Source organism: Zeugodacus cucurbitae, chromosome X, assembly GCF_028554725.1.
Source record: "Zeugodacus cucurbitae isolate PBARC_wt_2022May chromosome X, idZeuCucr1.2, whole genome shotgun sequence".
Lineage (NCBI taxonomy): Eukaryota > Metazoa > Arthropoda > Insecta > Diptera > Tephritidae > Zeugodacus > Zeugodacus cucurbitae.
This window is the reverse complement of record NC_071672.1, coordinates 16,700,865-16,727,053: the sequence shown is the minus strand read 5'-3', so window position 1 is coordinate 16,727,053 and position 26,189 is coordinate 16,700,865.

Below are 26,189 nucleotides of genomic sequence, written 5' to 3'. Positions count from 1 at the left end.
TTTTTTTTGTCTTGTCTTGTCTTGTCTTGTCTTGTCTTGTCTTGTCTTGTCTTGTCTTGTCTTGTCTTGTCTTGTCTTGTCTTGTCTTGTCTTGTCTTGTCTTGTCTTGTCTTGTCGTGTCTTGTGTTGCTTTGTCTTGTCTTGTCTTGTCTTGTCTTGTCTTGTTTTGTCTTGTCATGTCATGTCATGTCTTGTCTTGTCTTGTCTTGTCTTGTTTTGTCTTGTCATGTCTTGTCTTGTCTTGTCTTGTCTTGTCTTGTCTTGTTTTGTTTTGTCTTGTTTTTTTTTGTCTTGTCTTGTCTTGTCTTGTCTTGTCTTGTCTTGTTTTGTTTTGTCTTGTTTTTTTTTGTCTTGTCTTGTCTTGTCTTGTCTTGTCTTGTCTTGTCTTGTCTTGTCTTGTCTTGTCTTGTCTTGTCTTGTCTTGTCTTGTCTTGTCTTGTCTTGTCTTGTCTTGTCTTGTCTTGTCTTGTCTTGCTTTGTCTTGTCATGTCTTATATTGTCTTGTCTTGTCTTGTCTTGTCCTGTCCTGTCGTGTGTTGTTTTGTATTGTCTTGTCTTGTGTTGTTTTGTCATGTCTTGTCTTGTCTTGTCTTGTCTTGTCCTGTCCTGTCGTGTGTTGTGTTGTTTTGTCTTGTCTTGTCTTGTCTTGTCTTGTCTTGTGTTGCCTCGTCTTGTCTTGTCTTGTCTTGTCCTGTCCTGACGTGTGTTGTGTTGTTTTGTCTTGTCTTGTCTTGTTTTCTCATGTAATGTCATGTCGTGTGTTGTGTTGTTTTGTCTTGTCTTGTGTTGTTTTGTCGTGTCATGTCTTGTCTTGTCTTGTCCTGTCCTGTCGTGTGTTGTCTTGTCTTGTCTTGTCCTGTCCTGACGTGTGTTGTGTTGTTTTGTCTTGTTTTGTTTTGTCTTGTCTTGTGTTGTTTTGTCCTGTCCTGACGTGTGTTGTGTTGTTTTGTCTTGTCCTGTCTTGTCTTGTCTTGTGATGTCATGTCATGTCGTGTGTTGTGTTGTTTTGTCTTGTCTTGTCATGTTGTGTCATGTCGTGTCTTGTGTTGCTTTGTCTTGTCTTGTCTTGTATTGTCTTGTCTTGTGTTGCCTCGTCTTGTCTTGTCTTGTCTTGTCCTGTCCTGACGTGTGTTGTGTTGTTTTGTCTTGTCTTGTCATGTCATGTCATGTCGTGTCTTGTGTTGCTTTGTCTTGTCTTGTCATGTCATGTCGTGTGTTGTGTTGTTTTGTCTTGTCTTGTCATGTCATGTCATGTCGTGTCTTGTGTTGCTTTGTCTTGTCTTGTCTTGTCTTGTGTTGCCTCGTATTGTCTTGTCTTTTCTTGTCCTGTCCTGACGTGTGTTGTGTTGTTTTGTCTTGTCTTGTCTTGTCTTGTCTTGTCTTGTCATGTCGTGTGTTGTGTTGTTTTGTCTTGTCTTGTGTTGTTTTGTCGTGTCATGTCTTGTCTTGTCTTGTCTTGTCTTGTCCTGTCCTGTCGTGTGTTGTGTTGTTTTGTCTTGTCTTGTCATGTCATGTCACGTCGTGTCTTGTGTCGCTTTGTCTTGTCTTGTTTTGTCATGTCGTGTGTTGTGTTGTTTTGTCTTGTCTTGTTGTGTATTGTCATGTCTTATATTGTCTTGTCTTGTCTTGTCTTGTCTTGTCTTGTCTTGTCATGTCATGTCATGTCGTGTGTTGTGTTGTTTTGTCTTGTCTTGTTTTGTCTTGTCATGTCATGTCATGTCTTGTCTTGTCTTGTCTTGTCTTGTCTTGTCTTGTTTTGTCTTGTCATGTCTTGTCTTGTCTTGTATTGTCTTGTCTTGTCTTGTCTTGTCTTTTTTTGTTTTGTCTTGTTTTGTTTTGTCTTGTCATGTCTTGTCTTGTCTTGTCTTGTCTTGTCTTGTCTTGTCTTGTCTTGTCTTGTCTTGTCTTGTCTTGTCTTGCTCTGTCTTGTCTTGTCTTGTCTTGTCTTGTCTTGACTTGTCTTGTCTTGTCTTGTCTTGTCGTGTCTTGTCTTGTCTCGTCTTGTCTTGTCTTGTCTTGTCTTGTCTTGTCTTGTCTTGTCTTGTCTTGTCTTGTCTTGTCTTGTCTTGTCTTGTCTTGTCTTGTCTTGTCTTGTCTTGTCTTGTCTTGTCTTGTCTTGTCTTGTCTTGTCTTGCCTTGTCTTGTCTTGTCTTGTCTTGTCTTGTCTTGTCTTGTCTTGTCTTGTCTTGTCTTGTCTTGTCTTGTCTTGTCTTGTTTTGTTTTGTCTTGTTTTGTTTTGTCTTGTCATGTCTTGTCTTGTCTTGTCTTGTCTTGTCTTGTCTTGTCTTGTCTTGTCTTGTCTTGTCTTGTCTTGTCTTGCTTTGTCTTGTCATGTCTTATCTTGTCTTGTCTTGTCTTGTCTTGTCTTGTTTTGTCTTGTCATGTCTTGTCTTGTCTTGTCTTGTCTTGTCTTGTCTTGTCTTGTCTTGTCTTGTCTTGTCTTGTTTTGTTTTGTCTTGTTTTGTTTTGTCTTGTCATGTCTTGTCTTGTCTTGCTTTGTCTTGTCATGTCTTATCTTGTCTTGTCTTGTCTTGTCTTGTCTTGTTTTGTCTTGTCTTGTCTTGTCTTGTCTTGTCTTGTCTTGTCTTGTCTTGTCTTGTCTTGTCTTGTCTTGTCTTGTCTTGTCTTGTCTTGTCTTGTCTTGTCTTGTCTTGTCTTGTCTTGTCTTGTCTTGTCTTGTCTTGTCTTGTCTTGTCTTGTCTTGTCTTGTCTTGTCTTGTCGTGTCTTGTGTTGCTTTGTCTTGTGTTGCTTTGTCTTGTCTTATCTTGTCTTGTCTTGTCTTGTCTTGTCTTGTCTTGTCTTGCCTTGTCTTGTCTTGTCTTGTCTTGTCTTGTCTTGTCTTGTCTTGTCTTGTCTTGTCTTGTCTTGTCTTGCTTTGTCTTGTCATGTCTTATCTTGTCTTGTCTTGTCTTGTCTTGTCCTGTCCTGTCGTGTGTTGTTTTGTATTGTCTTGTCTTGTGTTGTTTTGTCGTGTCATGTCTTGTCTTGTCTTGTCTTGTCATGTCGTGTGGTGTGTTGTTTTGTATTGTCTTGTGTTGTTTTGTCGTGTCATGTCTTGTCTTGTCTTGTCTTGTCCTGTCCTGTCGTGTGTTGTGTTGTTTTGTCTTGTCTTGTCATGTCATGTCACGTCGTGTCTTGTCTTGTCTTGTCTTGTCTTGTCTTGTCTTGTCTTGTCTTGTCTTGTCTTGTCCTGACGTGTGTTGTGTTGTTTTGTCTTGTCTTGTCTTGTCTTGTCTTGTCTTGTCTTGTCTTGTCATGTCGTGTGTTGTGTTGTTTTGTCTTGTCTTGTTGTGTATTGTCATGTCTTATATTGTCTTGTCTTGTCTTCTCTTGTCTTGTCATGTCATGTCATGTCGTGTGTTGTGTTGTTTTGTCTTGTCTTGTTTTGTCTTGTCATGTCATGTCATGTCATGTCGTGTGTTGTGTTGTTTTGTCTTGTCTTGTTTTGTCTTGTCATGTCATGTCATGTCTTGTCTTGTCTTGTCTTGTCTTGGTTTGTCTTGTCATGTCTTGTCTTGTCATGTCGTGTGTTGTGTTGTTTTGTCTTGTCTTGTTGTGTATTGTCATGTCTTATATTGTCTTGTCTTGTCTTGTCATGTCATGTCATGTCGTGTGTTGTGTTGTTTTGTCTTGTCTTGTTTTGTCTTGTCTTGTCATGTCATGTCATGTCGTGTGTTGTGTTGTTTTGTCTTGTCTTGTTTTGTCTTGTCATGTCATGTCATGTCTTGTCTTGTCTTGTCTTGTCTTGTTTTGTCTTGTCATGTCTTGTCTTGTCTTGTCTTGTCTTGTCTTGTCTTGTTTTGTTTTGTCTTGTTTTTTTTTGTCTTGTCTTGTCTTGTCTTGTCTTGTCTTGTCTTGTCTTGTCTTGTCTTGTCTTGTCTTGTCTTGTCTTGTCTTGTCTTGTCTTGTCTTGTCTTGTCTTGTCTTGTCGTGTCTTGTGTTGCTTTGTCTTGTCTTGTCTTGTCTTGTCTTGTCTTGTTTTGTCTTGTCATGTCATGTCATGTCTTGTCTTGTCTTGTCTTGTCTTGTTTTGTCTTGTCATGTCTTGTCTTGTCTTGTCTTGTCTTGTCTTGTCTTGTTTTGTTTTGTCTTGTTTTTTTTTGTCTTGTCTTGTCTTGTCTTGTCTTGTCTTGTCTTGTTTTGTTTTGTCTTGTTTTTTTTTGTCTTGTCTTGTCTTGTCTTGTCTTGTCTTGTCTTGTCTTGTCTTGTCTTGTCTTGTCTTGTCTTGTCTTGTCTTGTCTTGTCTTGTCTTGTCTTGTCTTGTCTTGTCTTGTCTTGCTTTGTCTTGTCATGTCTTATATTGTCTTGTCTTGTCTTGTCTTGTCCTGTCCTGTCGTGTGTTGTTTTGTATTGTCTTGTCTTGTGTTGTTTTGTCATGTCTTGTCTTGTCTTGTCTTGTCTTGTCCTGTCCTGTCGTGTGTTGTGTTGTTTTGTCTTGTCTTGTCTTGTCTTGTCTTGTCTTGTGTTGCCTCGTCTTGTCTTGTCTTGTCTTGTCCTGTCCTGACGTGTGTTGTGTTGTTTTGTCTTGTCTTGTCTTGTTTTCTCATGTAATGTCATGTCGTGTGTTGTGTTGTTTTGTCTTGTCTTGTGTTGTTTTGTCGTGTCATGTCTTGTCTTGTCTTGTCCTGTCCTGTCGTGTGTTGTCTTGTCTTGTCTTGTCCTGTCCTGACGTGTGTTGTGTTGTTTTGTCTTGTTTTGTTTTGTCTTGTCTTGTGTTGTTTTGTCCTGTCCTGACGTGTGTTGTGTTGTTTTGTCTTGTCCTGTCTTGTCTTGTCTTGTGATGTCATGTCATGTCGTGTGTTGTGTTGTTTTGTCTTGTCTTGTCATGTTGTGTCATGTCGTGTCTTGTGTTGCTTTGTCTTGTCTTGTCTTGTATTGTCTTGTCTTGTGTTGCCTCGTCTTGTCTTGTCTTGTCTTGTCCTGTCCTGACGTGTGTTGTGTTGTTTTGTCTTGTCTTGTCATGTCATGTCATGTCGTGTCTTGTGTTGCTTTGTCTTGTCTTGTCATGTCATGTCGTGTGTTGTGTTGTTTTGTCTTGTCTTGTCATGTCATGTCATGTCGTGTCTTGTGTTGCTTTGTCTTGTCTTGTCTTGTCTTGTGTTGCCTCGTATTGTCTTGTCTTTTCTTGTCCTGTCCTGACGTGTGTTGTGTTGTTTTGTCTTGTCTTGTCTTGTCTTGTCTTGTCTTGTCATGTCGTGTGTTGTGTTGTTTTGTCTTGTCTTGTGTTGTTTTGTCGTGTCATGTCTTGTCTTGTCTTGTCTTGTCTTGTCCTGTCCTGTCGTGTGTTGTGTTGTTTTGTCTTGTCTTGTCATGTCATGTCACGTCGTGTCTTGTGTTGCTTTGTCTTGTCTTGTTTTGTCATGTCGTGTGTTGTGTTGTTTTGTCTTGTCTTGTTGTGTATTGTCATGTCTTATATTGTCTTGTCTTGTCTTGTCTTGTCTTGTCTTGTCTTGTCATGTCATGTCATGTCGTGTGTTGTGTTGTTTTGTCTTGTCTTGTTTTGTCTTGTCATGTCATGTCATGTCTTGTCTTGTCTTGTCTTGTCTTGTCTTGTCTTGTTTTGTCTTGTCATGTCTTGTCTTGTCTTGTATTGTCTTGTCTTGTCTTGTCTTGTCTTTTTTTGTTTTGTCTTGTTTTGTTTTGTCTTGTCATGTCTTGTCTTGTCTTGTCTTGTCTTGTCTTGTCTTGTCTTGTCTTGTCTTGTCTTGTCTTGTCTTGTCTTGCTCTGTCTTGTCTTGTCTTGTCTTGTCTTGTCTTGACTTGTCTTGTCTTGTCTTGTCTTGTCGTGTCTTGTCTTGTCTCGTCTTGTCTTGTCTTGTCTTGTCTTGTCTTGTCTTGTCTTGTCTTGTCTTGTCTTGTCTTGTCTTGTCTTGTCTTGTCTTGTCTTGTCTTGTCTTGTCTTGTCTTGTCTTGTCTTGTCTTGTCTTGTCTTGTCTTGTCTTGTCTTGCCTTGTCTTGTCTTGTCTTGTCTTGTCTTGTCTTGTCTTGTCTTGTCTTGTCTTGTCTTGTCTTGTCTTGTCTTGTCTTGTTTTGTTTTGTCTTGTTTTGTTTTGTCTTGTCATGTCTTGTCTTGTCTTGTCTTGTCTTGTCTTGTCTTGTCTTGTCTTGTCTTGTCTTGTCTTGTCTTGTCTTGTCTTGCTTTGTCTTGTCATGTCTTATCTTGTCTTGTCTTGTCTTGTCTTGTCTTGTTTTGTCTTGTCATGTCTTGTCTTGTCTTGTCTTGTCTTGTCTTGTCTTGTCTTGTCTTGTCTTGTCTTGTCTTGTTTTGTTTTGTCTTGTTTTGTTTTGTCTTGTCATGTCTTGTCTTGTCTTGCTTTGTCTTGTCATGTCTTATCTTGTCTTGTCTTGTCTTGTCTTGTCTTGTTTTGTCTTGTCTTGTCTTGTCTTGTCTTGTCTTGTCTTGTCTTGTCTTGTCTTGTCTTGTCTTGTCTTGTCTTGTCTTGTCTTGTCTTGTCTTGTCTTGTCTTGTCTTGTCTTGTCTTGTCTTGTCTTGTCTTGTCTTGCTTTGTCTTGTCATGTCTTATCTTGTCTTGTCTTGTCTTGTCTTGTCTTGTTTTGTCTTGTCATGTCTTGTCTTGTCTTGTCTTGTCTTGTCTTGTCTTGTCTTGTCTTGTCTTGTCTTGTTTTGTTTTGTCTTGTTTTGTTTTGTCTTGTCATGTCTTGTCTTGTCTTGTCTTGTCTTGTCTTGTCTTGTCTTGTCTTGTCTTGTCGTGTCTTGTGTTGCTTTGTCTTGTCGTGTCTTGTGTTGCTTTGTCTTGTCTTGTCTTGCCTTGTCTTGTCTTGTCTTGTCTTGTCTTGTCTTGTCTTGCCTTGTCTTGTCTTGTCTTGTCTTGTCTTGTCTTGTCTTGTCTTGTCTTGTCTTGTCTTGTCTTGTCTTGTCTTGTCTTGTCTTGTCTTGTCTTGTCTTGTCTTGTCTTGTCTTGTCTTGTCTTGTCTTGTCTTGCTTTGTCTTGTCTTGCTTTGTCTTGTCATGTCTTATCTTGTCTTGTCTTGTCTTGTCTTGTCTTGTCATGTCATGTCGTGTGTTGTGTTGTTTTGTCTTGTCTTGTTTTGTCTTGTCATGTCATGTCATGTCATGTCGTGTGTTGTGTTGTTTTGTCTTGTCTTGTTTTGTCTTGTCATGTCATGTCATGTCTTGTCTTGTCTTGTCTTGTCTTGTTTTGTCTTGTCATGTCTTGTCTTGTCATGTCGTGTGTTGTGTTGTTTTGTCTTGTCTTGTTGTGTATTGTCATGTCTTATATTGTCTTGTCTTGTCTTGTCATGTCATGTCATGTCGTGTGTTGTGTTGTTTTGTCTTGTCTTGTCTTGTCTTGTTTTGTCTTGTCATGTCTTGTCTTGTCTTGTCTTGTCTTGTCTTGTCTTGTTTTGTTTTGTCTTGTTTTTTTTTGTCTTGTCTTGTCTTGTCTTGTCTTGTCTTGTCTTGTCTTGTCTTGTCTTGTCTTGTCTTGTCTTGTCTTGTCTTGTCTTGTCTTGTCTTGTCTTGTCTTGTCTTGTCTTGTCTTGTCTTGTCTTGTCTTGTCTTGTCTTGTCTTGTCTTGTCTTGTCTTGTCTTGTCTTGTCTTGTCTTGTCTTGTCTTGTCTTGTCTTGTCTTGTCTTGTCTTGTCTTGTCTTGTCTTGTCTTGTCTTGTCTTGTCTTGTCTTGTCTTGTCTTGTCTTGCCTTGTCTTGTCTTGTCTTGTCTTGTCTTGTCTTGTCTTGTCCTGTCCTGTCGTGTGTTGTTTTGTCTTGTCTTGTCTTGTCTTGTCTTGCTCTGTCTTGTCTTGTCTTGTCTTGTCTTGTCTTGTCTTCTCTTGTGTTGCCTCGTCTTGTCTTGTCTTGTCTTGTCTTGTCTTGCTTTGTCTTGTCATGTCTTATCTTGTCTTGTCTTGTCTTGTCTTGTCCTGTCCTGTCGTGTGTTGTTTTGTCTTGTCTTGTCTTGTCTTGTCTTGTCTTGCTCTGTCTTGTCTTGTCTTGTCTTGTCTTGTCTTGTCTTGTCTTGTCTTGTCTTGTCTTGTCTTGTCTTGTCTTGTCTTGTCTTGTCTTGTCTTGTCTTGTCTTGTCTTGTCTTGTCTTGTCTTGTCTTGTCTTGTCTTGTCTTGTCTTGTCTTGTCTTGTCTTGTCTTGTCTTGTCTTGTCTTGTCTTGTCTTGTCTTGTCTTGTCTTGTCTTGTCTTGTCTTGTCTTGTCTTGTCTTGTCTTGTCTTGTCTTGTCTTGTCTTGTCTTGTCTTGTCTTGCCTTGTCTTGTCTTGTCTTGTCTTGTCTTGTCTTGTCATGTCGTGTGGTGTGTTGTTTTGTATTGTCTTGTGTTGTTTTGTCGTGTCATGTCTTGTCTTGTCTTGTCTTGTCCTGTCCTGTCGTGTGTTGTGTTGTTTTGTCTTGTCTTGTCATGTCATGTCACGTCGTGTCTTGTGTTGCTTTGTCTTGTCTTGTCTTGTCTTGTCTTGTCTTGTTATGTCGTGTGTTGTGTTGTTTTGTCTTGTCTTGTTGTGTATTGTCATGTCTTATATTGTCTTGTCTTGTCTTGTCTTGTCTTGTCATGTCATGTCATGTCGTGTGTTGTCTTGTCTTGTCTTGTCTTGTCTTGTCTTGTCTTGTCTTGTCTTGTCTTGTCTTGTCTTGTCTTGTCTTGTCTTGTCTTGTCTTGTCTTGTCTTGTCTTGTCTTGTCTTGTCTTGTCTTGTCTTGTCTTGTCTTGTCTTGTCTTGTCTTGTCTTGTCTTGTCTTGTCTTGTCTTGTCTTGTCTTGTCTTGTCTTATATTGTCTTGTCTTGTCTTGTCTTGTCTTGTCTTGTCTTGTCTTGTCTTGTCTTGTCTTGTCTTGTCTTGTCTTGTCTTGTCTTGTCTTGTCTTGTCTTGTCTTGTCTTGTCTTGTCTTGTCTTGTCTTGTCTTGTCTTGTCTTGTCTTGTCTTGTCTTGTCTTGTCTTGTCTTGTCTTGTCTTGTCTTGTCTTGTCTTGTCTTGTCTTGTCTTGTCTTGTCTTGTCTTGTCTTATATTGTCTTGTCTTGTCTTGTCTTGTCTTGTCATGTCATGTCATGTCGTGTGTTGTCTTGTCTTGTCTTGTCTTGTCTTGTCTTGTCTTGTTTTGTTTTGTCTTGTTTTTTTTTGTCTTGTCTTGTCTTGTCTTGTCTTGTCTTGTCTTGTCTTGTCTTGTCTTGTCTTGTCTTGTCTTGTCTTGTCTTGTCTTGTCTTGTCTTGTCTTGTCTTGTCTTGTCTTGTCTTGTCTTGTCTTGTCTTGTCTTGTCTTGTCTTGTCTTGTCTTGTCTTGTCTTGTCTTGTCTTGTCTTGTCTTGTCTTGTCTTGTCTTGTCTTGTCTTGTCTTGTCATGTCATGTCATGTCTTGTCTTGTCTTGTCTTGTCTTGTTTGGTCTTGTCATGTCTTGTCTTGTCTTGTCTTGTCTTGTTTTGTTTTGTCTTGTCTTGTCTTGCCTTGTCTTGTCTTGTCTTGTCTTGTCTTGTCTTGTCTTGTCTTGTCTTGTCTTGTCTTGTCTTGTCTTGTCTTGTCTTGTCTTGTCTTGTCTTGTCTTGTCTTGTCTTGTCTTGTCTTGTCCTGTCTTGTCTTGTCTTGTCTTGTCTTGTCTTGTCTTGTCTTGTCTTGTCTTGTCTTGCTTTGTCTTGTCATGTCTTATCTTGTCTTGTCTTGTCTTGTCTTGTCCTGTCCTGTCGTGTGTTGTTTTGTATTGTCTTGTCTTGTGTTGTTTTGTCGTGTCATGTCTTGTCTTGTCTTGTCTTGTCTTGTCCTGTCCTGTCGTGTGTTGTGTTGTTTTGTCTTGTCTTGTCATGTCATGTCATGTCGTGTCTTGTGTTGCTTTGTCTTGTCTTGTCTTGTCTTGTCTTGTCTTGTCTTGTCCTGTCCTGAAGTGTGTTGTGTTGTCTTGTCTTGTCTTGTCTTGTCTTGTCTTGTCTTGTCTTGTCTTGTCTTGTCTTGTCTTGTCATGTCTTGTCTTGTCTTGTCTTGTCTTGTCATGTCGTGTGTTGTGTTGTTTTGTCTTGTCTTGTCTTGTCTTGTCTTGTCATGTCGTGTGGTGTGTTGTTTTGTATTGTCTTGTGTTGTTTTGTCGTGTCATGTCTTGTCTTGTCTTGTCTTGTCCTGTCCTGTCGTGTGTTGTGTTGTTTTGTCTTGTCTTGTCATGTCATGTCACGTCGTGTCTTGTGTTGCTTTGTCTTGTCTTGTCTTGTCTTGTCTTGTCTTGTCATGTCGTGTGTTGTGTTGTTTTGTCTTGTCTTGTTGTGTATTGTCATGTCTTATATTGTCTTGTCTTGTCTTGTCTTGTCTTTTCTTGTCTTGTCATGTCATGTGTTGTGTTGTTTTGTCTTGTCTTGTTTTGTTTGGTCTTGTCTTGTCTTGTTTTGTCTTGTCTTGTCTTGTCTTGTCTTGTCTTGTCTTGTCTTGTCTTGTCTTGTCTTGTCTTGTCTTGTATTGTCTTGTCTTGTCTTGTCTTGTCTTGTCTTGTCTTGTCTTGTCTTGTCTTGTCTTGTCTTGTCTTGTCTTGTATTGTCAAGTCTTATATTGTCTGGTCTTATCTTGTCTTGTCTTGTCCTGTCCTGTCTTGTCTTGTCTTTTCTTGTCTTGTCTTGTCTTTTCTTGTCTTGTCCTGTCATGTCATGTCATGTGTTGTGTTGTTTTGTCTTGTCTTGTTTTGTCTTGTCTTGTCTTGTCTTGTCTTATCTTGTCTTGTCTTGTCTTGTCTTGTCTTGTCTTGTCTTGTCTTGTCTTGTTTTGTCTTGTCTTGTCTTGTCTGGTCTTGTCTGGTCTTGTCTTGTCTTGTCTTGTCTTGTCTTGTCTTGTCTTGTCTTGTCTTGTCTTGTCTTGTCTTGTCTTGTCTTGTCTTGTCTTGTCTTGTCTTGTGTTGTCTTGTCTTGTCATGTCTTATCTTGTCTTGTCTTGTCTTGTCTTGTCTTGTCTTGTCTTGTCTTGTCTTGTCTTGTCTTGTCTTGTCTTGTCTTGTCTTGTCTTATCTTGTCTTGTCGTGTCTTGTCTTGTATTGTCATGTCTTATATTGTCTGGTCTTATCTTGTCCTGTCCTGTCTTGTCTTGTCTTTTCTTGTCTTGTCTTGTCTTTTCTTGTCTTGTCCTGTCATTTCATGTCATGTGTTGTGTTGTTTTGTCTTGTCTTGTCTTGTCCTGTCTTGTCTTGTTTTGTCTTGTCTTGTTTTGTCTTGTCTTGTCTTTTCTTGTCTTGTCTTGTCTTGTCTTGTCTTGTCTTGTCTTGTCTTGTCTGGTCTTATTTTGTCTTGTCTTGTCCTGTCCTGTCTTGTCTTGTCTTTTCTTGTCTTGTCTTGTCTTGCCTTTTCTTGTCCTGTCATGTCATGTCATGTGTTGTGTTGTTTTGTCTTGTCTTGTCTTGTCTTGTCTTGTCTTGTCTTGTCTTGTCTTGTCTTGTCTTGTCTTGTCTTGTCTTGTCTTGTCTTGTCTTGTCTTGTCTTGTCTTGTCTTGTCTTGTCTTGTCTTGTCTTGTCTTGTCTTGTCTTGTCTTGTCTTGTCTTGTCTTGTTTTGTCTTGTCTTGTCTTGTCTGGTCTTGTCTGGTCTTGTCTTGTCTTGTCTTGTCTTGTCTTGTCTTGTCTTGTCTTGTCTTGTCTTGTCTTGTCTTGTCTTGTCTTGTCTTGTCTTGTCTTGTCTTGTCTTGTCTTGTCTTGTCTTGTCTTGTCTTGTCTTGTGTTGTCTTGTCTTGTCATGTCTTATCTTGTCTTGTCTTGTCTTGTCTTGTCTTGTCTTGTCTTGTCTTGTCTTGTCTTGTCTTGTCTTGTCTTGTCTTGTCTTGTCTTATCTTGTCTTGTCGTGTCTTGTCTTGTATTGTCATGTCTTATATTGTCTGGTCTTATCTTGTCCTGTCCTGTCTTGTCTTGTCTTGTCTTGTCTTGTCTTGTCTTGACTTGTCTTGTCTTGTCTTGTCTTGTCTTGTCTTGTATGACATATGTCATGTCATGTGTTGTGTTGTGTTGACTTGTCTTGTCTTTTCTTGTCTTGTCATGTCATGTGTTGTGTTGTTTTGTCTTGTCTTGTTTTGTTTGGTCTTGTCTTGTCTTGTTTTGTCTTGTTTTGTCTTGTCTTGTCTTGTCTTGTCTTGTCTTGTCTTGTCTTGTCTTGTCTTGTCTTGTCTTGTCTTGTCTTGTATTGTCAAGTCTTATATTGTCTGGTCTTATCTTGTCTTGTCTTGTCCTGTCCTGTCTTGTCTTGTCTTTTCTTGTCTTGTCTTGTCTTTTCTTGTCTTGTCCTGTCATGTCATGTCATGTGTTGTGTTGTTTTGTCTTGTCTTGTTTTGTCTTGTCTTGTCTTGTCTTGTCTTATCTTGTCTTGTCTTGTCTTGTCTTGTCTTGTCTTGTCTTGTTTTGTCTTGTCTTGTCTTGTCTGGTCTTGTCTGGTCTTGTCTTGTCTTGTCTTGTCTTGTCTTGTCTTGTCTTGTCTTGTCTTGTCTTGTCTTGTCTTGTCTTGTCTTGTCTTGTCTTGTCTTGTCTTGTGTTGTCTTGTCTTGTCATGTCTTATCTTGTCTTGTCTTGTCTTGTCTTGTCTTGTCTTGTCTTGTCTTGTCTTGTCTTGTCTTGTCTTGTCTTGTCTTGTCTTGTCTTGTCTTGTCTTGTCTTATCTTGTCTTGTCGTGTCTTGTCTTGTATTGTCATGTCTTATATTGTCTGGTCTTATCTTGTCCTGTCCTGTCTTGTCTTGTCTTTTCTTGTCTTGTCTTGTCTTTTCTTGTCTTGTCCTGTCATTTCATGTCATGTGTTGTGTTGTTTTGTCTTGTCTTGTCTTGTCCTGTCTTGTCTTGTTTTGTCTTGTCTTGTTTTGTCTTGTCTTGTCTTTTCTTGTCTTGTCTTGTCTTGTCTTGTCTTGTCTTGTCTGGTCTTATTTTGTCTTGTCTTGTCCTGTCCTGTCTTGTCTTGTCTTTTCTTGTCTTGTCTTGTCTTGCCTTTTCTTGTCCTGTCATGTCATGTCATGTGTTGTGTTGTTTTGTCTTGTCTTGTCTTGTCTTGTCTTGTCTTGTCTTGTCTTGTCTTGTCTTGTCTTGTCTTGTCTTGTCTTGTCTTGTCTTGTCTTGTCTTGTCTTGTCTTGTCTTGTCTTGTCTTGTCTTGTCTTGTCTTGTCTTGTCTTGTCTTGTCTTGTCTTGTTTTGTCTTGTCTTGTCTTGTCTTGTCTTGTCTTGTCTTGTCTTGTCATGTCATGTCATGTCATGTCATGTGTTGTGTTGTCTTGTCTTGTCTTGTCTTGTCTTGTCTTGACAAAACAATACAACGCACGACATGACATGACAAGACAAGACAAGACAAGACAAGACAAGACAAGACCAGACAAGACCAGACAAGACAAGACAAGACAAAACAAGACAAAACAAGACAAGACAAGACAAGACAAGACAAGACAAGACAAGACAAGACAAAACAACACAACACACGACAGGACAAGACAAGACAAGACAAGACAAGACAAGACAAGACAAGACAAGACAAGACAAAACAAGACAAGACAAGACAAGACAAGACAAGACAATTCAAGACAAGACAAGACAAGACCGAACAAGACAAGACAAGACAAAACAACACAACACATGACATGACATGACAGGACAAGACAAGACAAGACAAGACAAGTCAAGACAATACATGACAAGACAAAACAACACAACACACGACATGATATGACATGACAAGACAAGACAATATAAGACATGACAATACAAGACAAGACAAGACAAGATAAGACATGACAAGACAAAACAACACAACACACGTATGACATGACATGACATGACAAGACAAGACAAGACAAGACAAGACAAGACAAGACCAGACAAGACCAGACAAGACAAGACAAGACAAAACAAGACAAAACAAGACAAGACAAGACAATTCAAGACAAGACAAGACAAGACCGAACAAGACAAGACAAGACAAAACAACACAACACATGACATGACATGACAGGACAAGACAAGACAAGACAAGACAAGACAAGACAAGACAAGACAAGACAAAACAAGACAAGACAAGACCAAACAAAACAAGACAAAACAACACAACACATGACATGACATGACAGGACAAGACAAGAAAAGACAAGACAAGACAGGACAGGACAAGACAAGACAAGATAAGACCTTGTTTGGTCTTGTCTTGTCTTGTTTTGTCTTGTCTTGTCTTGTCTTGTCTTGTCTTGTCTTGTCTTGTCTTGTCTTGTCTTGTCTTGTCTTGTCTTGTCTTGTCTTGACTTGTCTTGTCTTGTCTTGTCTTGTCTTGTCTTGTCTTGTCTTGTATGACATATGTCATGTCATGTGTTGTGTTGTGTTGACTTGTCTTGTTTTGTCTTGTCATGTCATGTCTTGTCTTGTCTTGTCTTGTCTTGTCTTGTCTTGTCATGTCATGTCATGTCATGTCATGTGTTGTGTTGTGTTGTCTTGTCTTGTCTTGTCTTGTCTTGTCTTGTCTTGTCTTGTCTTGACTTGTCTTGTCTTGTCTTGTCTTGTCTTGTCTTGTCTTGTATGACATATGTCATGTCATGTGTTGTGTTGTGTTGACTTGTCTTGTCTTGTCTTGTCATGTCGTGCGTTGTGTTGTTTTGTCTTGTCTTGTTTTGTCTTGTCATGTCATGTCTTGTCTTGTCTTGTCTTGTCTTGTCTTGTCTTGTCATGTCATGTCATGTCATGTCATGTGTTGTGTTGTGTTGTCTTGTCTTGTCTTGTCTTGTCTTGTCTTGTCTTGTCTTGCCTTATCTTGCCTTGTCCTGTCTTGTCTTGTCTTGTCTTGTCTTGTCTTGTCTTGTCTTGTCTTGTCTTGTCTTGTCTTGTCTTGTCTTGTCTTGTCTTGTCTTGTCTTGTCTTGTCTTGTCTTGTCTTGTCTTGTCTTGTCTTGTCTTGTCTTGTCTTGTCTTGTCTTGTCTTGTCTTGTCTTGTCTTGTCTTGTCTTGTGATGTCATGTCGTGTGTTGTGTTGTTTTGTCTTGTCTTGTCTTGTCTTGTCTTGTCTTGTCTTGTCTTGACTTGTCTTGTCTTGTCTTTTCTTTTCTTGTCTTGTCTTGTCTGGTCTTGTCTTGTCTTGTCTGGTCTTATCTTGTCTTGTCTTGTCCTGTCCTGTCTTGTCTTTTCTTGTCTTGTCTTGTCTTTTCTTGTCTTGTCCTGTCATGTCATGTCATGTGTTGTGTTGTTTTGTCTTGTCTTGTCTTGTCTTGTCTTGTCTTGTCTTGTCTTGTCTTGTCTTGTCTTGTCTTGTCTTGTCTTGTCTTGTCTTGTCTTGTCTTGTTTTGTCTTGTTTTGTCTTGTCTTGTCTTGTCTTGTCTTGTCTGGTCTTGTCTGGTCTTGTCTTGTCTTGTCTTGTCTTGTCTTGTCTTGTCTTGTCTTGTCTTGTCTTGTCATGTCATGTCATGTCATACGTGTGTTGTGTTGTTTTGTCTTGTCTTGTCTTGTCTTGTCTTGTCTTGTCTTATCTTGTCTTGTCTTGTCATGTCATGTCATACGTGTGTTGTGTTGTTTTGTCTTGTCTTGTCTTGTCTTGTCTTGTCTTGTCTTGTCTTATCTTGTCTTGTCATACGTGTGTTGTGTTGTTTTGTCTTGTCTTGTCCTGTCTTGTCTTGTCTTGTCTTGTCTTATCTTGTCTTGTCTTGTCTTGTCTTGTCTTGTCTTTTCATGTCATGTCATGTCATACGTGTGTTGTGTTGTTTTGTCTTGTCTTGTCTTGTCTTGTCATGTCATGTCATGTCATACGTGTGTTGTGTTGTTTTGTCTTGTCTTGTCTTGTCTTGTCTTGTCTTATCTTGTCTTGTCTTGTCTTGTCTTGTATTGTCATGTCTTATATTGTCTGGTCTTATCTTATCTTGTCTTGTCTTGTCTTGTCTTGTCTTGAGTTGTCTTGTCTTGTCTTGTCTTGTCTTGTCTTGTCTTGTCTTGTCTTGTCTTGTCTTGTCTTTTCTTGTCTTGTCTTGTTTTGTCTTGTCTTGTCTTGTCTTGTCTTGTCTGGTCTTGTCTGGTCTTGTCTTGTCTTGTCTTGTCTTGTCTTGTCTTGTCTTGTCTTGTCTTGTCTTGTCCTGTCTTGTCTTGTCTTGTCTTGTCTTGTCTTGTCATGTCATGTCATGTCATACGTGTGTTGTGTTGTTTTGTCTTGTCTTGTCTTGTCTTGTCTTGTCTTGTCTTGTCTTATCTTGTCTTGTCTTGTCTTGTCTTGTATTGTCATGTCTTATATTGTCTGGTCTTATCTTGTCTTGTCTTGTCCTGTCCTGTCTTGTCTTGCTTTTCTTGTCTTGTCTTGTCTTTTCTTGTCTTGTTCTGTCATGTCATGTCATGTCATGTGTTGTGTTGTTTTGTCTTGTCTTGTTTTGTCTTGTCTTGTCTTGTCTTGTCTTATCTTGTCTTGTCTTGTCTTGTCTTGTCTTGTCTTGTCTTGTCTTGTCTTGTCTTGTCTTGTTTTGTCTTGTCTTGTCTTGCCTGGTCTTGTCTGGTCTTGTCTTGTCTTGTCTTGTCTTGTCTTGTCTTGTCTTGTCTTGTCTTGTCTTGTCTTGTCTTGTCTTGTCTTGTCTTGTCTTGTCTTGTCTTGTCTTGTCATGTCATGTCATGTCATACGTGTTTTGTGTTGTTTTGTCTTGTCTTGTCTTGTCTTGTCTTGTCTTGACATGTCTTATCTTGTCTTGTCTTGTCTTGTCTTGTCTTGTCTTGTCTTGTCTTGTCTTGTCTTGTCTTGTCTTGTCTTGTCTTGTCTTGTCATGTCTTATCTTGTCTTGTCTTGTCTTGTCTTGTATTGTCATGTCTTATATTGTCTTGTCTTGTCATGTCATATCATGTCGTGTGTTGTGTTGTTTTGTCTTGTCTTGTCTTGCCTTGTCATGTCTTATCTTGTCTTGTCTTGTCTTGTCTTGTCTTGTCTTGTCTTGTCTTGTATTGTCATGTCTTATCTTGTCTTGTCTTGTCCTGTCTTGTCTTGTCTTTTCTTGTCTTGTCTTGTCTTGTCTTTTCTTGTCTTGTCCTGTCATGTCATGTCATGTGTTGTGTTGTTTTGTCTTGTCTTGTTTTGTCTTGTCTTGTCTTGTCTTGTCTTGTCTTGTCTGGTCTTGTCTTGTCTTGTCATGTCTTATCTTGTCTTGTCTTGTCTTGTCTTGTATTGTCATGTCTTATATTGTCTTGTCTTGTCTTGTTATATCATGTCGTGTGTTGTGTTGTTTTGTCTTGTCATGTTTTGTCTTGTCATGTATTGTCTTGTCTTGTCTTGTCTTGTCCTGTCATGTCATGTCATGTGTTGTGTTGTTTTGTCTTGTCTTGTCTTGTTTGGTCTTGTCTTGTATTGTCTTGTCTTGTCTTGTCTTGTCTTGTCTTGTCTTGTCTTGTCTTGTCTTGCCTTGTCTTGTCTTGTCTTGTCTTGTCTTGTCTTGTCTTGTCTTGTCTTGTCTTGTCTTGTCTTGTCTTGTCTTGTCTTGTCTTGTCTTGTCTTGTCTTGTCTTGTCTTGTCTTGTCTTGTCTTGTCTTGTCTTGTCTTGTCTTGTCTTGTCTTGTCTTGTCTTGTCTTGTCTTGTCTTGTCATGTCATGTCATGTGTTGTGTTGTTTTGTCTTGTCTTGTCTTGTCTTGTCTTGTCTTGTCTTGTCTTGTCTTGTCTTGTCTTGTCTTGTCTTGTCTTGTCTTGTCTTGTCTTGTCTTGTCTTGTCTTGTCTTGTCTTGTCTTGTCTTGTCTTGTCTTGTCTTGTCTTGTCTTGTCTTGTCTTGTCTTGTCTTGTCTTGTCTTGTCTTGTCTTGTCTTGTCTTGTCTTGTCTTGTCTTGTCTTGTCTTGTCTTGTCTTGTCTTGTCTTGTCTTGTCTTGTCTTGTCTTGTCTTGCCTTGTCTTGTCTTGTCCTGTCGTGTGTTCTGTTGTCTTGTCTTGTCTTGTCTTGTCTTGTCCTGTCTTGTCTTGTCTTGCCTTGTCTTGTCTTGTCCTGTCGTGCGTTGTGTTGTTTTGTCTTGTCTTGTCTTGTCTTGTCTTGTCTTGTCTTGTCTTGTCTTGTCTTGTCCTGTCATCTCATGTCATGTGTTGTGTTGTTTTGTCTTGTCTTGTCTTGTCTTGTCTTGTTTGGTCTTGTTTGGTCTTGTCTTGTCTTGTCTTGTCTTGTCTTGTCTTGTCTTGTCTTGTCTTGTCTTGTCTTGTCTTGTCTTGTCTTGTCTTGTCTTGTCTTGTCTTGTCTTGTCTTGTCTTGTCTTGTCTTGTCTTGTCTTGTCTTGTCTTGTCTTGTCTTGTCTTGTCTTGTCTTGTCTTGTCTTGTCTTGTCTTGTCTTGTCTTGTCTTGTCTTGTCTTGTCTTGTCTTGTCTTGTCTTGTCTTGTCTTGTCTTGTCTTGTCTTGTCTTGTCTTGTCTTGTCTTTTCTTGCCTTGTCTTGTCTTGTCGTGTCGTGTGTTGTGTTGTTTTGTCTTGTCTTGCCTTGTCTTGTCTTGTCTTGTCTTGTCTTGTCTTGTCTTGTCTTGTCTTGTCTTGTCTTGTCTTGTCTTGTCTTGTCTTGTCTTGTCTTGTCTTGTCTTGTCTTGTCTTGTCTTGTCTTGTCTTGTCTTGTCTTGTCTTGTCTTGTCTTGTCTTGTCTTGTCTTGTCTTGTCTTGTCTTGTCTTGTCTTGTCTTGTCTTGTCTTGTCTTGTCTTGTCTTGTCTTGTCTTGTCTTGTCTTGTCTTGACTTGTCTTGTCATGTCATGTCATGTCGTGCGTTGTGTTGTTTTGTCTTGTCTTGTTTTGTCTTGTCATGTCAGGTCTTGCCTTGTCTTGTCTTGTCTTGTCTTGTCTTGTCTTGTCATGTCATGTCATGTCATGTCATGTGTTGTGTTGTGTTGTGTTGTGTTGTCTTGTCTTGTCTTGTCTTGTCTTGTCTTGTCTTGTCTTGTCTTGTCTTGTCTTGTCTTGTCTTGTCTTGTCCTGTCTTGTCTTGTCTTGTCTTGTCTTGTCTTGTCTTGTCTTGTCTTGTCTTGTCTTGTCTTGTCTTGTCTTGTCTTGTCTTGTCTTGTCTTGTGATGTCATGTCGTGTGTTGTGTTGTTTTGTCTTGTCTTGTCTTGTCTTGTCTTGTCTTGTATTGTCATGTCTTATATTGTCTGGTCTTATCTTGTCTTGTCTTGTCCTGTCCTGTCTTGTCTTGTCTTTTCTTGTCTTGTCTTGTCTTTTCTTGTCTTGTCTTGTCCTGTCATGTCATGTGTTGTGTTGTTTTGTCTTGTCTTGTCTTGTCTTGTCTTGTCTTGTCTTGTCTTGTCTTGTTTTGTCTTGTCTTTTCTTGTCTGGTCTTGTCTGGTCTTGTCTTGTCTTGTCTTGTCTTGTCTTGTCTTGTCTTGTCTTGTCTTGTCTTGTCTTGTCTTGTCTTGTCATGTCATGTCATGTCATACGTGTGTTGTGTTGTTTTGTCTTGTCTTGTCTGGTCTTGTCATGTCTTATCTTGTCTTGTCTTGTCTTGTCTTGTATTGTCATGTCATGTGTTGTGTTGTTTTGTCTTGTCTTGTCTTGTTTGGTCTTGTCTTGTATTGTCTTGTCTTGTCTTGTCTTGTCTTGTCTTGTCTTGTCTTGTCTTGTCTTGTCTTGTCTTGTCTTGTCTTGTCTTGTCTTGTCTTGTCTTGTCTTGTCTTGTCTTGTCTTGTCTTGTCTTGTCTTGTCTTGTCTTGTCTTGTCTTGTCTTGTCTTGTCTTGTCTTGTCTTGTCTTGTCTTGTCTTGTCTTGTCTTGTCTTGTCTTGTCTTGTCTTGTCTTGTCTTGTCTTGTCTTGTCTTGTCCTATCATGTCATGTCATGTGTTGTGTTGTCTTGTCTTGTCTCGTCTTGTCTTGTCTTGTCTTGTCTTGTCTTGTCTTGTCTTGTCTTGTCTTGTCTTGTCTTGTCTTGTCTTGTCTTGTCTTGTCTTGTCTTGTCTTGTCTTGTCTTGTCTTGTCTTGTCTTGTCTTGTCTTGTCTTGTCTTGTCTTGTCTTGTCTTGTCTTGTCTTGTCTTGTCTTGTCTTGTCTTGTCTTGTCTTATCTTGTCTTGTCTTGTCTTGTCTTGTCTTGTCTTGTCTTGTCTTGTCTTGTCTTGTCTTGTCTTGCCTTGTCTTGTCTTGTCTTGTCCTGTCGTGTGTTCTGTTGTCTTGTCTTGTCTTGTCTTGTCTTGTCCTGTCTTGTCTTGTCTTGTCTTGTCTTGTCTTGTCTTGTCTTGTCTTGTCCTGTCTTGTCTTGTCTTGTCTTGTCTTGTGATGTCATGTCGTGTGTTGTGTTGTTTTGTCTTGTCTTGTCTTGTCTTTTCTGGTCTTATCTTGTCTTGTCTTGTCTTGTCTTGTCTTGTTTTGTCTTGTCTTGTCTTGTCTTGTCTTGTCTTGTCTTGTGATGTCATGTCGTGTGTTGTGTTGTTTTGTCTTGTCCTGTCTTGTCTTTTCTGGTCTTATCTTGTCTTGTCTTGTCTTGTCTTGTCTTGTTTTGTCTTGTCTTGTCTTGTCTTGTCTTGTCTTGTCTGGTCTTATCTTGTCTTGTCTTGTCTTGTCTTGTCTTGTCTTGTCTTGTCTTGTCTTGTCTTGTCTTGTCTTGTCTTGTCTTGTCTGGTCTTATCTTGTCTTGTCTTGTCTTGTCTTGTCTTGTCTTGTCTTGTCTTGTCTTGTCTTGTCTTGTCTTGTCTTGTCTTGTCTTGTCTTGTCTTGACTTGTCTTGTCTTGTCTTGTCTTGTCTTGTCTTGTCTTGTCTGGTCTTATCTTGTCTTGTCTTGTCTTGTCTTGTCTTGTCTTGTCTTGTCTTGTCTTGTCTTGTCTTGTCCTGTCCTGTCTTGTCTTTTCTTGTCTTGTCTTGTCTTGTCTTGTTTGGTCTTGTCTTGTCTTGTTTTGTCTTGTCTTGTCTTGTCTTGTCTTGTCTTGTCTTGTCTTGTCTTGTCTTGTCTTGTCTTGTCTTGTCTTGTCTTGTCTTGTCTTGTCTTGTCTTGTCTTGTCTTGTCTTGTCTTGTCTTGTCTTGTCTTGTCTTGTCTTGTCTTGTCTTGTCTTGTCTTGTCTTGTCTTGTCTTGTCTTGTCTTGTCTTGTCTTGTCTTGTCTTGTCTTGTCTTGTCTTGTCTTGTCTTGTCTTGTCTTGTCTTGTCTTGTCTTGTCTTGTCTTGTCTTGTCTTGTCTTGTCTTGTCTTGTCTTGTCTTGTCTTGTCTTGTCTTGTCTTGTCTTGTCTTGTTTTGTCTTGTCTTGTGATGTCTTGTGATGTCATGTCGTGTGTTGTGTTGCTTTGTCTTGTCTTGTCTTGTCTTGTCTTGTCCTGTCCTGTCTTGTCTTGTCTTTTCTTGTCTTGTCTTGTCTTGTCTTTTCTTGTCTTGTCTTGTCTTGTCTTGTTTGGTCTTGTCTTGTCTTGTTTTGTCTTGTTTTGTCTTGTCTTGTCTTGTCTTGTCTTGTCTTGTCTTGACTTGTCTTGTCTTGTCTTGTCTTGTCTTGTCTTGTCTTGTCTTGTCTTGTCTTGTCTTGTCTTGTCTTGTCTTGTCTTGTCTTGTCTTGTCTTGTCTTGTCTTGTCTTGTCTTGTCTTGTCTTGTCTTGTCTTGTCTTGTCTTGTCTGGTCTTGTCTTGTCTTGTCTTGTCTTGTCTTGTCTTGTGATGTCATGTCGTGTGTTGTGTTGTTTTGTCTTGTCTTGTCTTGTCTTGTCTTGTCTTGTCTTGTCTTGTCTTGTCTTGTCTTTTCTTTTCTTGTCTTGTCTTGTCTGGTCTTGTCTTGTCTTGTCTGGTCTTATCTTGTCTTGTCTTGTCCTGTCCTGTCTTGTCTTGTCTTTTCTTGTCTTGTCTTGTCTTGTCTTTTCTTGTCTTGTCTTGTCTTGTCTTGTTTGGTCTTGTCTTGTCTTGTCTTGTTTTGTCTTGTCTTGTCTTGTCTTGTCTTGTCTTGTCTTGACTTGTCTTGTCTTGTCTTGTCTTGTCTTGTCTTGTCTTGTCTTGTCTTGTCTTGTCTTGTCTTGTCTTGTCTTGTCTTGTCTTGTCTTGTCTTGTCTTGTCTTGTCTTGTCTTGTCTTGTCTTGTCCTATCATGTCATGTCATGTGTTGTGTTGTTTTGTCTTGTCTTGTCTTGTCTTGTCTTGTCTTGTCTTGTCTTGTCTTGTCTTGTCTTGTCTTGTCTTGTCTTGTCTTGTCTTGTCTTGTCTTGTCTTGTCTTGTCTTGTCTTGTCTTGTCTTGTCTTGTTTTGTCTTGTCTTGTCTTGTCTTGTCTTGTCTTGTCTTGTCTTGTCTTGTCTTGTCTTGTCTTGTCTTGTCTTGTCTTGTCTTGTCTTGTCTTGTCTTGTCTTGTCTTGTCTTGTCTTGCCTTGTCTTGTCTTGTCCTGTCGTGTGTTCTGTTGTCTTGTCTTGTCTTGTCTTGTCTTGTCCTGTCTTGTCTTGTCTTGTCTTGTCTTGTGATGTCATGTCGTGTGTTGTGTTGTTTTGTCTTGTCTTGTCTTGTCTTTTCTGGTCTTATCTTGTCTTGTCTTGTCTTGTCTTGTCTTGTCCTATCATGTCATGTCATGTGTTGTGTTGTTTTGTCTTGTCTTGTCTTGTCTTGTCTTGTCTTGTCTTGTCTTGTCTTGTCTTGTCTTGTCTTGTCTTGTCTTGTGTTGTCTTGTCTTGTCTTGTCTTGTCTTGTCTTGTCTTGTCTTGTCTTGTCTTGTTTTGTCTTGTCTTGTCTTGTCTTGTCTTGTCTTGTCTTGTCTTGTCTTGTCTTGTCTTGTCTTGTCTTGTCTTGTCTTGTCTTGTCTTGTCTTGTCTTGTCTTGTCTTGTCTTGTCTTGTCTTGTCTTGTCTTGTCTTGTCTTGTCTTGTCTTGCCTTGTCTTGTCTTGTCCTGTCGTGTGTTCTGTTGTCTTGTCTTGTCTTGTCTTGTCTTGTCCTGTCTTGTCTTGTCTTGTCTTGTCTTGTGATGTCATGTCGTGTGTTGTGTTGTTTTGTCTTGTCTTGTCTTGTCTTTTCTGGTCTTATCTTGTCTTGTCTTGTCTTGTCTTGTCTTGTTTTGTCTTGTCTTGTCTTGTCTTGTCTTGTCTTGTCTTGTCTTGTCTTGTGATGTCATGTCGTGTGTTGTGTTGTTTTGTCTTGTCCTGTCTTGTCTTTTCTGGTCTTATCTTGTCTTGTCTTGTCTTGTCTTGTCTTGTTTTGTCTTGTCTTGTCTTGTCTTGTCTTGTCTTGTCTGGTCTTATCTTGTCTTGTCTTGTCTTGTCTTGTCTTGTCTTGTCTTGTCTTGTCTTGTCTTGTCTTGTCTTGTCTTGTCTTGTCTTGTCTTGTCTTGTCTTGCCTTGTCTTGTCTTGTCTTGTCTTGTCTTGTCTTGTCTTGTCTTGTCTTGTCTTGTCTTGTCTTGTCTTTTCTTGTCTTGTCTTGCCTTGTCTTGTCTTGTCTTGTCTTGTCTTGTCTTGTCTTGTCTTGTCTTGTCTTGTCTTGTCTTGTCTTGTCTTGTCTTGTCTTGTCTTGTCTTGTCTTGTCTTGTCTTGTCTTGTCTTGTCTTGTCTTGTCTTGTCTTGTCTTGTCTTGTCTTGTCTTGTCTTGTCTTGTCTTGTCTTGTCTTGTCTTGTCTTGTCTTGTCTTGTCTTGTCTTGTCTTGTCTTGTCTTGTCTTGTCTTGTCTTGTCTTGTCTTGTCTTGTCTTGTCTTGTCTTGTCTTGTCTTGTCTTGTCTTGTCTTGTCTTGTCTTGTCTTGTCTTGTCTTGTCTTGTCTTGTCTTGTCTTGTCTTGTCTTGTCTTGTCTTGTCTTGTCTTGTCTTGTCTTGTCTTGTCTTGTCTTGTCTTGTCTTGTCTTGTCTTGTCTTGTCTTGTCTTGTCTTGTCTTGTCTTGTCTTGTCTTGTCTTGTCTTGTCTTGTCTTGTCTTGTCTTGTCTTGTCTTGTCTTGTCTTGTCTTGTCTTGTCTTGTCTTGTCTTGTCTTGTCTTGTCTTGTCTTGTCTTGTCTTGTCTTGTCTTGTCTTGTCTTGTCTTGTCTTGTCTTGTCTTGTCCTGTCGTGTGTTCTGTTGTCTTGTCTTGTCTTGTCTTGTCTTGTCTTGTCTTGTCTTGTCTTGTCTTGTCTTGTCTTGTCTTGTCTTGTCTTGTCTTGTCTTGTCTTGTCTTGTCTTGTCTTGTCTTGTCTTGTCTTGTCTTGTCTTGTCTTGTCTTGTCTTGTCTTGTCTTGTCTTGTCTTGTCTTGTCTTGTCTTGTCTTGTCTTGTCTTGTCTTGTCTTGTCTTGTCTTGTCTTGTCTTGTCTTGTCTTGTCTTGTCTTGTCTTGTCTTGTCTTGTCTTGTCTTGTCTTGTCTTGTCTTGTCTTGTCTTGTCTTGTCCTATCATGTCATGTCATGTGTTGTGTTGTTTTGTCTTGTCTTGTCTTGTCTTGTCTTGTCTTGTCTTGTCTTGTCTTGTCTTGTCTTGTCTTGTCTTGTCTTGTCTTGTCTTGTCTTGTCTTGTCTTGTCTTGTCTTGTCTTGTCTTGTCTTGTCTTGTCTTGTCTTGTCTTGACTTGTCTTGTCTTGTCTTGTCTTGTCTTGTCTTGTCTTGTCTGGTCTTATCTTGTCTTGTCTTGTCTTGTCTTGTCTTGTCTTGTCTTGTCTTGTCTTGTCCTGTCCTGTCTTGTCTTTTCTTGTCTTGTCTTGTCTTGTCTTGTCCTGTCCTGTCTTGTCTTTTCTTGTCTTGTCTTGTCTTGTCTTGTTTGGTCTTGTCTTGTCTTGTTTTGTCTTGTCTTGTCTTGTCTTGTCTTGTCTTGTCTTGTCTTGTCTTGTCTTGTCTTGTCTTGTCTTGTCTTGTCTTGTCTTGTCTTGTCTTGTCTTGTCTTGCCTTGTCTTGTCTTGTCTTGTCTTGTCTTGTCTTGTCTTGTCTTGTCTTGTCTTGTCTTGTCTTGTCTTGTCTTGTTTGGTCTTGTCTTGTCTTGTTTTGTCTTGTCTTGTCTTGTCTTGTCTTGTCTTGTCTTGACTTGTCTTGTCTTGTCTTGTCTTGTCTTGTCTTGTCTTGTCTTGTCTTGTCTTGTCTTGTCTTGTCTTGTCTTGTCTTGTCTTGTCTTGTCTTGTCTTGTCTTGTCTTGTCTTGTCTTGTCTTGTCTTGTCTTGTCTTGTCTTGTCTGGTCTTGTCTTGTCTTGTCTTGTCTTGTCTTGTCTTGTGATGTCATGTCGTGTGTTGTGTTGTTTTGTCTTGTCTTGTCTTGTCTTGTCTTGTCTTGTCTTGTCTTGTCTTGTCTTGTCTTTTCTTTTCTTGTCTTGTCTTGTCTGGTCTTGTCTTGTCTTGTCTGGTCTTATCTTGTCTTGTCTTGTCCTGTCCTGTCTTGTCTTGTCTTTTCTTGTCTTGTCTTGTCTTGTCTTTTCTTGTCTTGTCTTGTCTTGTCTTGTTTGGTCTTGTCTTGTCTTGTCTTGTTTTGTCTTGTCTTGTCTTGTCTTGTCTTGTCTTGTCTTGACTTGTCTTGTCTTGTCTTGTCTTGTCTTGTCTTGTCTTGTCTTGTCTTGTCTTGTCTTGTCTTGTCTTGTCTTGTCTTGTCTTGTCTTGTCTTGTCTTGTCTTGTCTTGTCTTGTCTTGTCCTATCATGTCATGTCATGTGTTGTGTTGTTTTGTCTTGTCTTGTCTTGTCTTGTCTTGTCTTGTCTTGTCTTGTCTTGTCTTGTCTTGTCTTGTCTTGTCTTGTCTTGTCTTGTCTTGTCTTGTCTTGTCTTGTCTTGTCTTGTCTTGTCTTGTCTTGTCTTGTTTTGTCTTGTCTTGTCTTGTCTTGTCTTGTCTTGTCTTGTCTTGTCTTGTCTTGTCTTGTCTTGTCTTGTCTTGTCTTGTCTTGTCTTGTCTTGTCTTGTCTTGTCTTGTCTTGTCTTGCCTTGTCTTGTCTTGTCCTGTCGTGTGTTCTGTTGTCTTGTCTTGTCTTGTCTTGTCTTGTCCTGTCTTGTCTTGTCTTGTCTTGTCTTGTGATGTCATGTCGTGTGTTGTGTTGTTTTGTCTTGTCTTGTCTTGTCTTTTCTGGTCTTATCTTGTCTTGTCTTGTCTTGTCTTGTCTTGTCCTATCATGTCATGTCATGTGTTGTGTTGTTTTGTCTTGTCTTGTCTTGTCTTGTCTTGTCTTGTCTTGTCTTGTCTTGTCTTGTCTTGTCTTGTCTTGTCTTGTGTTGTCTTGTCTTGTCTTGTCTTGTCTTGTCTTGTCTTGTCTTGTCTTGTCTTGTTTTGTCTTGTCTTGTCTTGTCTTGTCTTGTCTTGTCTTGTCTTGTCTTGTCTTGTCTTGTCTTGTCTTGTCTTGTCTTGTCTTGTCTTGTCTTGTCTTGTCTTGTCTTGTCTTGTCTTGTCTTGTCTTGTCTTGTCTTGCCTTGTCTTGTCTTGTCCTGTCGTGTGTTCTGTTGTCTTGTCTTGTCTTGTCTTGTCTTGTCCTGTCTTGTCTTGTCTTGT